Raw genomic sequence first — 15,644 nt, 5'->3', positions numbered from 1 at the left:
GATATTTTGGCGTGGTTAGGACTGAATGGGATTTGGGTGTGGTTGGACGAGGGATTTGGGCGTGGCTAGAAATGGATGGGATTTGGGCGTGGCTAGAAATGGATGGGATTTGGGCGTGGCTAGAAATGGATGGGATTTGGGCGTGGCTAGAAATGGATGGGATTTGGGCGTGGCTAGAAATGGATGGGATTTGGGCGTGGCTAGAAATGGATGGGATTTGGGCGTGGCTAGAAATGGATGGGATTTGGGCGTGGCTAGAAATGGATGGGATTTGGGCGTGGCTAGAAATGGATGGGATTTGGGCGTGGCTAGAAATGGATGGGATTTGGGCGTGGCTAGAAATGGATGGGATTTGGGCGTGGCTAGAAATGGATGGGATTTGGGCGTGGCTAGAAATGGATGGGATTTGGGCGTGGCTAGAAATGGATGGGATTTGGGCGTGGCTAGAAATGGATGGGATTTGGGCGTGGCTAGAAATGGATGGGATTTGGGCGTGGCTAGAAATGGATGGGATTTGGGCGTGGCTAGAAATGGATGGGATTTGGGCGTGGCTAGAAATGGATGGGATTTGGGCGTGGCTAGAAATGGATGGGATTTGGGCGTGGCTAGAAATGGATGGGATTTGGGCGTGGCTAGAAATGGATGGGATTTGGGCGTGGCTAGAAATGGATGGGATTTGGGCGTGGCTAGAAATGGATGGGATTTGGGCGTGGCTAGAAATGGATGGGATTTGGGCGTGGCTAGAAATGGATGGGATTTGGGCGTGGCTAGAAATGGATGGGATTTGGGCGTGGCTAGAAATGGATGGGATTTGGGCGTGGCTAGAAATGGATGGGATTTGGGCGTGGCTAGAAATGGATGGGATTTGGGCGTGGCTAGAAATGGATGGGATTTGGGCGTGGCTAGAAATGGATGGGATTTGGGCGTGGCTAGAAATGGATGGGATTTGGGCGTGGCTAGAAATGGATGGGATTTGGGCGTGGCTAGGACTGGTCGGGATTTGGGCGTGGCTAGGACTGGTCGGGATTGGGCGTGGCTAGGACTGGTCGGGATTGGGCGTGGCTAGGACTGGTCGGGATTGGGCGTGGCTAGGACTGGTCGGGATTGGGCGTGGCTAGGACTGGTCGGGATTGGGCGTGGCTCGAGGTAGGATTGGACGTGGCCAGGACTGGTCGGGACTTAGGCGTGGTCGGACGTGGGATCTGGGTGTGGATACAGTATGTGTAGGATTTGGCACTGGCTGGGCGTGAGAGTTGAATGTGGCTGGGCAAGGGATCTGGGTGGGTCGGGGCGAGGGATCTGGGTGGGTCGGGGCGAGGGATCTGGGTGGGTCGGGACGAGGGATCTGGGTGGGTCGGGACGAGGGATCTGGGTGGGTCGGGACGAGGGATCTGGGTGGGTCGGGACGAGGGATATGGGTGGGGCGGGACGAGGGATATGGGTGGGGCGGGACGAGGGATCTGGGTGGGGCGGGACGAGGGATTTGGGTGGGGCGGGGCGAGGGATTTGGGTGGGGCGGGGCGAGGGATTTGGGTGGGGCGGGGCGAGGGATTTGGGTGGGGCGGGGCGAGGGATTTGGGAGTTGCGGGACGAGGGATTTTGTAGTGGCGGGACGAGGGATTTGGGTGGGGCGGGGCGAGGGATTTGGGTGGGTCGGGGCGAGGGATTTGGGTGGGGCGGGGCGAGGGATTTGGGTGGGGCAGGGCGAGGGATTTGGGTGGGGCGGGGCGAGGGATTTGGGTGGGGCGGGGCGAGGGATTTGGGTGGGGCGGGGCGAGGGATTTGGGTGGGGCGGGGCGAGGGATTTGGGTGGGGCGGGGCGAGGGATTTGGGTGGGGCGGGGCGAGGGATTTGGGTGGGGCGGGGCGAGGGATTTGGGTGGGGCGGGGCGAGGGATTTGGGTGGGGCGGGGCGAGGGATTTGGGTGGGGCGGGGCGAGGGATTTGGGTGGGGCGGGGCGAGGGATTTGGGTGGGGCGGGGCAAGGGATTTGGGTGGGGCGGGGAGGGGGATTTGGGAGGTGGGGCGGGGAGGGGGATTTGGGAGGTGGGGCGGGGAGGGGGATTTGGGAGGTGGGGCGGGGAGGGGGATTTGGGAGGTGGGGCGAGGGATTTGGGTGGGGCGCGGCAAGGGATTTGGGTGGGGCGGGGTATGGGATTCAGCCATGGTTGTGCGTGGAAATTGCGCGTGGGATCTGGGCGTGGTTGGGAGGCTGGATGAAAGACAGGATTCAGGTAGGGCTGAGTGGGATTTGGGCGTGTTTGGGAATGGGATTTAGGCGTGGGATCTAAGATGGATGGGGGTGTGGGGGGATTTGGGCGTGGTTGGTGTGGAATTTGGCCGTTGCTGCTGGGATTTGGGCTGGAGGCTGGAGAAATGTGGCTTGAACTGGTGAGGTCTGGTGGGGCGGGGTATATTGAAATGTGGTGTGCTGTGGTGTGCTGAGATTGTCATAAAACTCTTAACCGAGCATTAATATGCTCCCCACAAATATTATCAATAGAGTTTTATAAGGTTCTTTGCATCATTGCACACTAAATCCTTACTGACCAGGCAAACACATGTATCATCAAACAAAGTAAAGTTTTCATATCTATATATTCAAAACAAATATTCACAATATTTACAAACAAATAAATTACTTGTCTTTAATGTCGGGTAACTTCAAACAAGCACTTCACCTCTGCCATTGTTAAAGGTACCTCAGACAATTAATAACCTCAAAGTTAGTTATTCTTATTACAAGTCAGTATACTTAAGCAGAAACAGCGTCTTAAATGCAGATTACAAGAATATCAAATAAATTTGTATATTAACGTTAAGTTAAAGTTAATAATGAAGGAATGATTGAGTCGGGAGTCACTGAAGCACGGCCCAGGCTCGGACCACCACACACCTTCCCGCCACCGACCGTAACCTTTCTGTTCCTCACTGATCGCAGCCATTAACTTACTAAATAAATTGAAATCATCACTGATTCACAGCACTGCAACAATTTCTCAAATAAATTCAATTGCACTAGATTCCAAAGTAGAATCACACGGAACGGTATACAGCTGCACTAGACACTCGTGGCGGTGGTGGTTAGTCCGAGCAAGGGCAGGGCTGCCAGGTGACTGCCGACTCTAAGCTGGTGAAATCCCTCCTCACCTCCTATTGGGAAAATGAACTTAACTTTAATACCGACTCGAGAACTAATGAAACACTGATGCATGAAAATGAATCTACATATCCAACAGTCACACGCTGGCTGTGACAGAGATGTAGTAATATAAAGTGAGGCTACTGTGGGAAGTGGTGTGCTTTGTTATGTGGTGTGGTGTGGTGTGCTGTGATGTATTGTGAGATGTAGTATTATAAAGAGGGGGGGGGTATATGAGGCTCTTATAGGGAGTGGTCTGTTGTGTTGTGTTTTGTTGTGTAGTTTTGTGCTGCGTTTTGTTGTGTTGTTTTTGTGCTGTGTTTTGTTGTGTTGTTTTGTGCTGTGTTTTGTTGTGTTGTTTTGTGCTGTGTTTTGTTGTGTTGTTTTGTGCTGTGTTTTGTTGTGTTGTTTTGTGCTGTGTTTTGTTGTGTTGTTTTGTGCTGTGTTTTGTTGTGTTGTTTTGTGCTGTGTTTTGTTGTGTTGTTTTGTGCTGTGTTTTGTTGTGTTGTTTTGTGCTGTGTTTTGTTGTGTTGTTTTGTGCTGTGTTTTGTTGTGTTGTTTTGTGCTGTGTTTTGTTGTGTTGTTTTGTGCTGTGTTTTGTTGTTTTGTGCTGTGTTTTGTTGTGTTGTTTTGTGCTGTGTTTTGTTGTGTTGTTTTGTGCTGTGTTTTGTTTTGTTGTTTTGTGTTGTGTTTTGTTGTGTTGTTTTGTGCTGTGTTTTGTTGTGTTGTTTTGTGCTGTGTTGTTCTGTGTTGTGTTTTGCTGTGTTGTTTTGTGTTGTGTTTTGCTGTGTTGTTTTGTGTTGTGTTTTGTTGTGTTGTGTTTTGCTGTGTTGCTTTGTGCTGTGTTTTGTTGTGTTGTTTTGTGTTGTGTTGTTTTGTGTTGTGTTTTGTTGTGTTGTTTTGTGTTGAGTTTTGTTGTGTTGTTTTGTGTTGTGTTTTGTTGTGTTGTTTTGTGTTGTGTTTTGTTGTGTTGTTTTGTGTTGTGTTTTGTTTTGTTGTGTTTTGTTGTGTTGTGTTTTGTTGTGTTGTTTTGTGTTGTGTTTTGTTGTGTTGTGTTTTGTTGTGTTGTTTTGTGTTGTGTTTTGTTGTGTTGTTTTGTGTTGTGTTTTGTTGTGCTGTGTTGCTTTGTGCTGTGTTTTGTGTTTTGTTGTTCTGTGCTGTATTTTGTTGTGTTGTGCTGTGTTGTGTTTTGTTGTGTTGTGCTGTGTTTTGTTGTGTTGTGCTGTGTTTTGTTGTGTTGTGCTGTGTGGCGTGGAGTGGCGTGGCGTTCTGTTGTGTCGCGTGCTGCCACGTTGTACTGGTGTGGTGTGGTGTGTTGTGAGATGCAGTATTATAAAGATAGGGAGGGTGTATGAGGCTGCAGTTGGGAGTGTTGTTTTCTGTTGTGTTGTGCTGTGTGACGTGGAGTGGCGTATTGTGTAGCGTGGCGTGGAGTGGCGTGTTGTGTTGTGTTGTGTGGCGTGGAGTGGCGTGTTGTGTGGCGTGGAGTGGCGTGTTGTGTGGCGTGGAGTGGCGTGTTGTGTGGCGTGGAGTGGCGTGTTGTGTGGCGTGGAGTGGCGTGTTGTGTGACGTGGAGTGGCGTGTTGTGTGGCGTGGAGTGGCGTGTTGTGTGGCGTGGAGTGTGGCGTGGAGTGGCGTGCTGTGTTGTGTGGCGTGGAGTGGCGTGTTGTGTGGCGTGGAGTGGCGTGTTGTGTGGCGTGGAGTGGCGTTTTGTGCTGTGTGACGTGGAGTGGCGTTTTGTGCTGTGTGACGTGGAGTGGCGTGTTGTGCTGTGTGACGTGGAGTGGCGTGTTGTGTTGTGTGGCGTGGAGTGGCGTGTTGTGTGGCGTGGAGTGGCGTGTTGTGTGGCGTGGAGTGGCGTGTTGTGTTGTGTGGCGTGGAGTGGCGTGTTGTGTGCTGTCACACTGTACTGTGGTGTGGCATAACAAAGCAAGTAAGGGCCGTGTCAGGCATTGGTGATGCGGGGTAAGGTTGATCGGTAAGGGTCTGGTCCGTGGGCAAGTCCAGTCAACTGGGACTGGATCGGATCTGGTTAGGCTGGATCAGGATATAGTGAGGCTGGTAACAGGGCGATGTGGAATGAAAGGACGAGGTGGGATTAGGCCGGGCAGGGTGAGATGAGGGTGGGAGAGGAGTGTAGGGAGAGCTGATGTATGGACACGTTCTTGGTGATGGGTGTTGTGGAGTGAGAATAAATGAGTTGGAATTAGGCTGGTCAGGGTGAGAAGGGAATGGCAGAGGAATGGGGGAAGAGGTGAAATATAATGAAGCGGGTTTGTGTGGAGTAAGAAGTGCCCGCAGAGTGACATGGAGAGACACATGGACAAATTAATCGGTTCGAAAAGACAATGGTGTAGTTTTGGATGCAGCTTAGAATTACTTTCTTAAGACACAAACGAAAAATAGCCCCTATACCTGGTGTGTCCTGGGTAATAAAGCAAAAGAAAAAAAATCCTGCCAACCAGTAACAACAAGTACCTACAGCATACAACACTGTTTTATTTCACGTACAGTACTGTGGCTTCTGGACCAAGCCTCTTCACTTCTTACTAACTCCTTCTTCTCCCTCTCTCTCTGTTATATATACTGGTATACTAATATACATACTCGTAGTCTCGTATATATATCTAAATATATGCGGTAACATATTTATCTATCTATCTATCTATACATGTATAGATCTATATACATAATATACATATATTTTATATTATACATATACACACACACATATATACCGGTATATATATGTGTGTGTGTGTGTGTGTGTGTGTATATATATATATATATATATATATATATATATATATATATATATATATATACTGTATATATATATATATAGAAAGGGGGAGAAAGGGTGAAAGAAGAGGTGAGAAGAGGAGTGTAAAAGGGGGGAAAAGAAGAAAGGAAAGATGGAAAAGCGAGAAAGGAGGGGAACAGGGAGAGAGGGAGGTGGAAAAAGGGAGAAACGAGGAGAGGAAGAGGGAGAAAGGGGGAGGGGAAGAGGGAGAAAAGGGGAGGGGAGGAGGGAGAGAGGGGGGGGAAGAGGGAGAGGGGGAGGAGGGGAAGAGGGAGAGGGGGAGGAGGGGAAGAGGGAGAGGGGGAGGAGGGGAAGAGGGAGAGGGGGAGGAGGGGAAGAGGGAGAGGGGGAGGAGGGGAAGAGGGAGAGGGGGAGGAGGGGAAGAGGGAGAGGGGGAGGAGGGGAAGAGGGAGAGGGGGGGAGGGGAAGAGGGAGAGGGGGAGGGGAAGAGGGAGAGGGGGAGGAGGGGAAGAGGGAGAGGGGGGGAGGGGAAGAGGGAGGAGGGGAAGAGGGAGAGGGAGGAGGGGAAGAGGGAAAGAGGGAGGAGGGGAAGAGGGAAAGAGGGAGGAGGGGAAGAGGGAAAGAGGGAGGAGGGGAAGAGGGAAAGAGGGAGGAGGGGAAGAGGGAGAGGGGGAGGAGGGGAAGAGGGAGAGGGGGAGGAGAGGGAGAGGGGGAGGAGGGGAAGAGGGAGAGGGGGAAGAGAGGGAGAGGGGGAGGAGGGGAAGAGGGAGAGGGGGAAGAGGGAGAGGGGGAAGAGGGAGAGGGGGAAGAGGGAGAGGGGGAGGAGGGGAAGAGGGAGAGGGGGAGGAGGGGAAGAGGAAAAAAAGTTAGAAGGGAAGAGGGAAGGGGAATAAGGAGGTGTGGAAGGCGGAACTCATCCACAGATTACTGAGGGATGGGAGGGCAGAGGGGGAGAGATGGATGAGTGAAGGGGGGGGGAGACAGATGTAAATGAGGAAATACAAAGGGACGGGGAAGAGAGGTGAATGGAGAAATGTAAGAAAGGAGAGAGAGAGAGAGAGAGAGAGAGAGAGAGAGAGAGAGAGAGAGAGAGAGAGAGAGAGAGAGAGAGAGGGAGGGGGGGAAGCAGACATTTAAGAATGGGAATAAAGTGGCGTTGGAAAGGGAGGGGAGGATAACTGTGACTGAAGAAAGGAGCTGAGGGGGAAAGGGGAGCAGAGATGTAAGAAAGAAGGGGAGAAACGGTGAGAGGAGAGGTGTAAGAATGGGAACAAGGCTGGGAGTGGGATGGGAGGGGAGGAAGGGGAATGGAGATATGCAAGGAGAAGAGCGAGGTGGGGAGTTGGAAAAGGAGACGAGGAGTTATACAGAGACGCAAGAAGGGAATGGGAGAGGAGTGGGGAGGAGGGGAGGGCATGGCAGGGATGGAACAAGGTCAAGCAGGAAGTGGAGTCGCTCTGAATCTGAGGGAATTCCGGGTTGGGTCATGCGGGACAGAGGCGGATTGGACGTGCTAGAGTGGCAACAGAGGAGTTTGGCCGTGATGGAAGCAATTTGGCCGTGATGGGGGCGTACAGGGAGGAATCTGGGCGTGACGGGGGCGTGGAGGAAGGAGTTTGGGCGTGAAGGGGGCGTGGAGGAAGGAGTTTGGGCGTGAAGGAAGGAGTTTGGGCGTGAAGGAAGGAGTTTGGGCGGACACTTATGTCCTCGTTTCATTCTCCAAGCTTTGTGTTTGGTGTGTTGTGTTTTTGTTAAGTACTGTTTAGCAGTGTTTTGTTACTTATGATGTGATGTGAGGCGTTGTGCTTGTGCTGATGTGTTAGGATGTTATGTGATGCAATGTGATGTGTGGTGTGGTGTGGTATATACGGTATGATAAGGTATGCAATGCTATGGCACCGGGTAATATATGTGATGTGAAGTGATACAGGTATGTATACGTTGTGCTTTGTTATTACTTGTGTTTTGTTATCTAGATGTGCTGTAATGAGAATTGTGGTATGATATGGTATGGTATGCTACGGTATGATGTGATGTGACGTGTTGTGATACAGGCAGGTGTTACGTTGTGTTTTGTTATTAGTTGTGTTGTGATGTCTAGTTATGCTGTGACGACAAGTGTTGTGATATGATGCACTGTGGTATGGTATGGTATGGTGCGATATGGTATGCTATGCTATGGTGCGATATGGTATGCTATGCTATGGTATGATGTGATGTGATACAGGTATGTATTACGTTGTGTTTTGTTATTGTTGTGTTGTGTAGTTGTGATGTAATGACAAGTGTTGTGATACGATGCACTGTGGTATGGTATGGTATGGAAAGGTATGGAATGGTATGCTATGCTACAGTATGATGTGATGTGACGTGTTGTGATACAGGTATGTATTACGTTGTGTTATCTAGATGTGCTGTTTGCTGTGAGAAGTAAGGTATGATATGGTATGCTATGCTATAGTATGATGTGACGTGACGTGTTGTGATACAGGTATGTGTTACGTTGTGTTTTGTTATTAGCTGTGTTGTGTAATTGTGCTGTAATAACAAGTGTTGTGATGTCATGCACTGTGTCCAGGACAAAACAAAGTTTCGCGACATATACAAAACCAGTTCATGCCATGAAACGCTCAAGCTAAGTACAAAAGTATGCCTAAGTGAGGAAATTAATGAAACGATGCAAGATGCAGAGTTGCAAAGCGTGTATGATTCCCATTACTTACACAGAGTTAAACAAAACTTAATACAAGAGATCAGGGAAGTTGGACCAAAGATGATCAAGTGTGCAATCGCAACCAGTTTTCTTAAAGACAAGCTCAATACGAGAAAACTTTGGCCGAGAACCAAATGCACCGGTGTGGAAAAATAAAGTTTCTTCAGAGGCATGATATCATTTAACTTAAAGCCTGTTCGCTACTTTTTTTCATTCCACAACCCTTTCCAGCAGCATCACTCAGCACAGGAGAGACTTTTCGAGATAGACGGGTTGGATATGTACTGGATCTTTCTCCTAAACTGAATCAAACCGTCTGAAGATAGCAACAATGAAATGACAAATGTCATCGTAGGTGCTGTTATTGTTGATCACCCTCAGTCCGTCCGAGCAGAACTATCAACCACAGGCAAGCCACTGTCCCCGCGGGGTTGTCCCATGCAGCGGACTGATGTTCCCTTGCGACTGACAGCACCATATCAAAGCGAGGCGCGGAAAATACGATGGAGGTTTGATCCTGGATGGACGCCGACTTTGCGTTTCCACCCAGATAGCAGGGGCACCACAGCAGGCTCCACGTTACCCCGTACTTTGGTACATGGTTACCACCCAACGCAGAAAATGGTTTCCTGAATTACAGGCAACCATTAGGCTTGTCACTCAGTGGAGTGCCACCTGAAGTAAAAAGAAGATTAATTAAAAGTAAATGGAAGGAAAGGGGGAAGTGGGAAGAAAGGAGAGCATACAGTAGACAGAATGAAAACGAGAAAGGAAGAAGTACGTAGCACTACATCAAGTGAGTGGATGATGGTCGCCACCACCTACCACCTGTCACTGTAGTGACGGGATTAATCTTGTTACTCAAAATCAATTTGCTCAACCCCTTCAGCACGATGGCGTTTTCTCCATTTCTTTCCTGCTGCCACCAGACAATTATATTCTATTTAGAAGAGTTTGTGGCACGGCTGTGTTACGACACAACCTTCATTAACACCTTCCCCCACACACAAGAGTTTGTGACACGGCTGTTACGACACAACCTTCATTAACACCCTCCCCCACACACAAGAGTTTGTGACACGGCTGTGTTACCACACAACCTTCATTAACACCTTCCCACACACAAGAGTTTGTGACACGGCTGTGTTACCACACAACCTTCATTAACACCTTCCCACAAACAAGAGTTTGTGACACGGCTGTGTTACCACACAACCTTCATTAACACCTTCCCACACACAAAAGTTTGTGACACATACGGCTGTGTTACCACACAACCTTCATTAACACCTTCCCACACACAAGAGTTTGTGACACACACGGCTGTGTTACCACACAACCTTCATTAACACCTTCCCACACACAAGAGTTTGTGACACACACGGCTGTGTTACCACACAACCTTCATTAACACCTTCCCACACACAAGAGTTTGTGACACACACGGCTGTGTTACCACACAACCTTCATTAACACCTTCCCACACACAAGTTTCTCCCAAGTTCAGTAAAATCGTCCAGCGGTGGTAAAACCAAACTTAAGGATGCTAAAGCCCTTGATGTTGTAAGGTGTGGTGTGGGAGGGTGATGTTGTATGGTGTGGTGTGGGAGGGTGATGTTGTATGGTGTGGTGTGGAAGACTGATTTTTTATGGTATGGTGTGGTGTGGGTGATGTTGTATGGTGTAAAGTGAAAGTGATTTTTTTTATGGTGTGGTGTGGTATAGTGTGGGAGGATTATTTTCTATGGTATGGTATGGTGCGGTGTGGTGTGGGAGGGAGGTGATGTATGGTGTGGCGTTGGGGAGTGTTATTTAATGGTGTGGTGGTGTGGTTTGCATGGTGTGGTGTGGTAGGTAGGTATGCTTTGTTGTGTAGTGTAGTGTGGCTTCGCTAGTTAAGTTACAGAAGAAAATCACTTCGTTTCCCAAAGTCGTTGACTGAAAAACGGACAAAGCCATTCCTTCTCCAGCAGATAGATAGATAGATAGATAGATACCGGTCTATATAGAGACAGACACCGTGTATATATATATATATATATATATATATATATATATATATATATATATATATATATATATATATATATATATATATATATGATTGTGGTAGGTGGGGGCGTTCACCATCCACTCACTCGATGTAGTGCTGCTCTCGGATGTCTGCCCTTTCCTCTCCTCCATCCTTCTTTCCTTCCATCCTCTTCTGTCCTTCTTTCCTTCAGTCTTTCCTCGTCCCTCTGCCGACGGGTGACTTTACACTCTCTCTTCGGTCTTTCATTCTTTCCTCTTCCTTCTGACTGTGGGTGACTCTACACTGAGTGACAAGCCAAATGCTTTCCTGTACACCAGGAAACCATTTACTACGCTGGGTTATAACCATATAACCAAATTTTGGCGCCTGGTGGCTTAGTGGGGGAATTATTGTGCTCCAATCGGACTAAACCAGTGAAGGTTTATATCCAAGGCGTGGTTGGGGTTACTGCTCACATATTGCCACTCAGGGATGAGTGAGGCTGGTCAGTCTTATCTTAAGCGTCAGGACCAACTGCCTAGCCCCGGGCTCCTATTCTCCTCATGGGGCAACGTAGAACTAGATGATGCATGGATGGACGGTAATTTTCTTAATGTGGTCCTGTCTCCTTAATGATTAGCTACAAATACAAAATAAGGCTTGACACTGGAAGGCAAGTGCTACGGTCAACATACGCTTTAGTCTAAGCAGCAGAAATATCTTACCGATTCACTTTTCCCAGGTTTCCTATATTTTTATCAAAATTTTATGGTAGTGAACTATTACATAGTTAATTTTGCTTCCCTGTTGTTTTTGTTAATGCTCATTCTGAATCACTCATCTTGATTTCTCAAGCGTAATGGCAGACTTTCTAAACACTTACCCAAATCAACCTAACTTTATTTTTACAGCTGTACTAGCCTAACCTTACATGCTTAACCAATCCTTAACCTAATGTAAACTAACCTAACAAATATTATCCAGCTTAACCAAATCTAACCTTAACTACTACAATCCAACATAACCTTGCCTAACCTGCCCCAATCTAATCTAAACTCTCCAACGGTAACAACCAGGCACGCCGAAATGGAAAACCAAATTTCCTTCGGTACAGTTGCGTAGCATACATTAGCTATATTAAGTGTCCGCCATTACGCCCAGGAAACATCACGCGTCGGGGAAACAAAAACAAGAGGGAAATAACATCATGAAGTAACCGGTTACCACCATTAAAATAAGAAAAATACTGAACGCACACAAACAATAAGTGAACTGGCGAGGTGTTTCTGCTGCTTAAACTAAACTGTACTTTTCCATATCACAAAAGACGCCCTCAGTAAGTGGATAATATGGCTCCGTGAATTTCGTAACACTTCCTTTATTTATTCTGCACACCAATATCCTCCTGTATGTTATTGATGTGAAGTGCATCAATATTCAGACTACATAAATAGCATACAATGGACGCGACGAAACTGCAGGGGAGCAACCATGCATATAATTACCTCCGCCAAGGAGGTTATGTTTTCACCCCTCCCCGTTTGTTTGTTTGTTTGTTGGTTGGTTGGTTGTGTACAAGATTACACAACAACTTCTGCACGAATTTCCACGAAACTTGGTAGAACGGGCCTTGACCCAAAATACACTCCATTAAAATTTGGTGCGGATCCGGATAAAGGTGCGGATCCAGTTTTTTTTTTTTTTTTTTTTTTTTCCCCCAACATTGCGAGATGCGCTCTACTGAGTGCCATTCTAGTTTAGTTTTTCTTTTAATCAATATAACGTAACTCTCAGTGCTAGCTTTAAAGTTGTAGACAGGCGTATTTTTGTAGATACCAACAATAAATCCACGTTTTAAACGCAAACCGTGGCAAAGGCCACCCGATGCGATGATCTATCTATATGTCTATTGCCAGACGCCATAATCCCGTATGGGGTGGCCATTTGACTCTGAGTTAATTGTTTTACAGGGAGGGGCACTAACCCTCCACCAACCCACTTGGCACGTAGGGAGCACGTATGGTCTGGTTATATGGTTACCACCCAGCGTCGTAAATGGTTTCTTGGATTGGAGGAAATGCCTTTACGACAGCACCCCTTTCGGACTTTTAGGCTGATTCGGCTCGAGTCAATACAATAATCGTTAGTCCCTATAAACCTAAGCCAATGACCTAACGCAACCTAATTCAACCAAATAACCTAACAACCTGTTCTGAACGATTTGGGGACGAATGAGTTTCGGGTCCGATTCCCCATTGCCAACATCAACAAGCTTAAACTTCTTGCTCTTGACTAACGTGACACTTTTGCAGAATATGGGTCATGAATGAATCATAGTCTTTAGTAACAAATACTTCCGCATAATCTTGATGCCATGAGTTTACAATTATAATAGACACTCCGTCATTATATTTTAATCTCTTGTTAATGGGAGCTCTCCTGCAGTTTGCCCCAGGACGCTGAGATTAAATACACAAAATGAATCGTTAATGAACACGTATTGCAAAGCCTTCAATGTCACCCAGAACATGGACGTACACTCATGATCACTAATCTCTGACCAGAGAGTTAGCCAAAGTCGTGACCAGGCGTAGCCTACACAGTCAAACACACTCCTCCATCGTTCCAGAAAGGTTTAGTGCTTCAATGAACAGTTTCATAAGCATCACTGAAGCACTTTTGTTCCACATATTAGATCACTATCTCTAGTAGTATATTCATGGTAAGCAGCCAGATTTGGTTATAGCTGTTATTTTTAGTCTATAATGAGTGCGTGATGATATATGAATTTCAAACTGTATTTTATTAATCTGTCTATTATTTCACTCACATATTTCTTGAGGCGAGCCTTTAACAGAGCTGTTGATTATAGCAGAGAAATATCCACGATTGCCCCCCCCTGGGGGTAGGGGGGTTTCAAGAATACTCCCCCAGTATCCCTGCTTGTCGTACGAGGCGACTACTATCCATTTCATGGACCGTGTATCATGGTTTTTCTCAAATATCTTTCAAACTAATCAATTGATCGGTATGATACTTTGACACAGTGTACATGACACCTCCCGCTAATTTATGGTAATATACGGCATTACCAAGTGGTGTTACTGAAGGCGTTTACTCTTGACGTTTAAAGGCAAAGTCGCGTGAGTCGCCAGACTAATCAACACAATCGAACGTCCGCTACCCCCCATCCCCTTCCTCTCCCTCCCTCTCCCTTCCTCCTCCTCATTTCCCCACTCCCCCTCCTCACTTCCCCCCTCAACCCTCATTCCTGCTGGCCTCCCCGTGGCCCCCCCCCCCTCTGTCCACTCTATCATGTTATAATGATTAGTATCGGGTATCATAAATACAGTATGTTGTTGTTTGTAGAGTCTGTGTTCATTTAATCATTGTTATTGTATGTCCTGAAGTTATATAAACGGGAGTTGACTAAAGAGCGTATGACCGTCACCTTATTCACCCAATATAATGTGCCTACTATCACGATCTCTTAATTCCTTTACCCCCCATATCGACGTGTTTACTACGAGCAGGTAAGATAAGGTATCCAAAATTAAATCACACAGTTTAACTTACAAACCAGTACGGTACGGTATATAATCAACACAACATAATAGGGCCGTAATGGATTTATGAAATTCTCTCTCTCTCTCTCTCTCTCTCTCTCAGTAGGTATACTACAAGTGCTGCAGCCGACAGACAACCCCGCACCTGACACCCTCGTTGGGAAAACTTAACCATTAGCCTATTATGGTCGTTAGGTCAGACCACGCTATATCCTTTTCATTAAGAACTTTCCAGTTATCTGCTACTACTGAATAATATAATGGTAAACGGTATTTTATTGTCTATTGTATGTTACATACAGGTATTGGGGGGAATGCTGAGAGAAAGAGAGAGAGTGAAACAGTGAGACAGAGGGAGGGAGGGAGAGGAAGGAGTTGGGGGGTAGCGGACGTTCGTTTGTGTAGATTAGCCCTGCAGGGCTCACGCGACTTTGCCTTTAAACGTCAAGAGTAAACGCCTTCACTAACACCACTTGGCAATGCCGTATATTACCAAAAATTAGCGGGAGGTGTCATGTACACTGTGTCAAAGTATCATACCGATCAATTGATTAGTTTGAAAGATATTTGAGAAAAACCATGATACACGGTCCATGAAATGGATAGTAAAAGGGTTGGTGGCGGGTTAGTGTCCCACCCCGTATAAAAGAACTAACTAAAAAAGCGAACAAAGCGCCTCGGACCCGGACGGACCATACGTTGACGACTAAGGAACGGACGAAGGACATTCTTAGGGTGGGAACGGAATGTGAGAGGAGTGAATGATGAAGTGAAGAGAGAGATTGTTCAGGTGCTTGAGGATGCAAAAGTGGATATATGTGGATTGACTGAAATTAAATGGTAAGGTGAAAGAGTGAGAGAATGGGAATATGGTTTAGGTATATGTGCGGGAGTCAATGAAAATGAAAGGGCAAGAGAGGGAGTATGTCTGATGATAAGCAAGAAGTGGAAGGAGAATATAAGAGAGTATGGAACAGTGGGTGCAAGGATTGTATGGGTGAGGATGAACGTAGGTATACAAGCGTGGGCGATTGTATGTGTGTATGCCCCGACAGAGGATCGAGTGGCAAGAGTGAAAGATGAGTTTTGGGCGAGTGTAGAAGCGTGTATGGACAAGTTTGAGAGGAGCGAGAGAGAGTGCTGTTGACTGGAGACATGAATGGCAAAGTTGGGAATGTACGAGTGGATGGAGTGGTTGGTCAGTGGGGTGTGCCAGCTGACGTAGATGGGAATGGAAGTGCTTTGGTGGACATCTGTGCTTGTAAGGGGTTGGCAATTGCCAACACCTACTTTCGGCATAAGATGATCCACCGGTATACATGGAGAGTAATGAGGAGGATGGATGGTGAACTTGTTGAACGAAAGGCAATGATAGACTACGTGTGTGTGGATGAGCGAATGAGAAGACAAGTGTTGGATGCAAGAGTGTGGAGAGGGTGGGGGAAT

The sequence above is a fragment of the Coenobita brevimanus genome, chromosome 96 (genome assembly GCF_032717465.1).
Source record: "Coenobita brevimanus isolate Jiangsu-jjx chromosome 96, ASM3271746v2, whole genome shotgun sequence".
NCBI classification, from domain to species: Eukaryota; Metazoa; Arthropoda; class Malacostraca; order Decapoda; family Coenobitidae; genus Coenobita; species Coenobita brevimanus.
Note: the sequence above shows the minus strand (reverse complement) of the source record.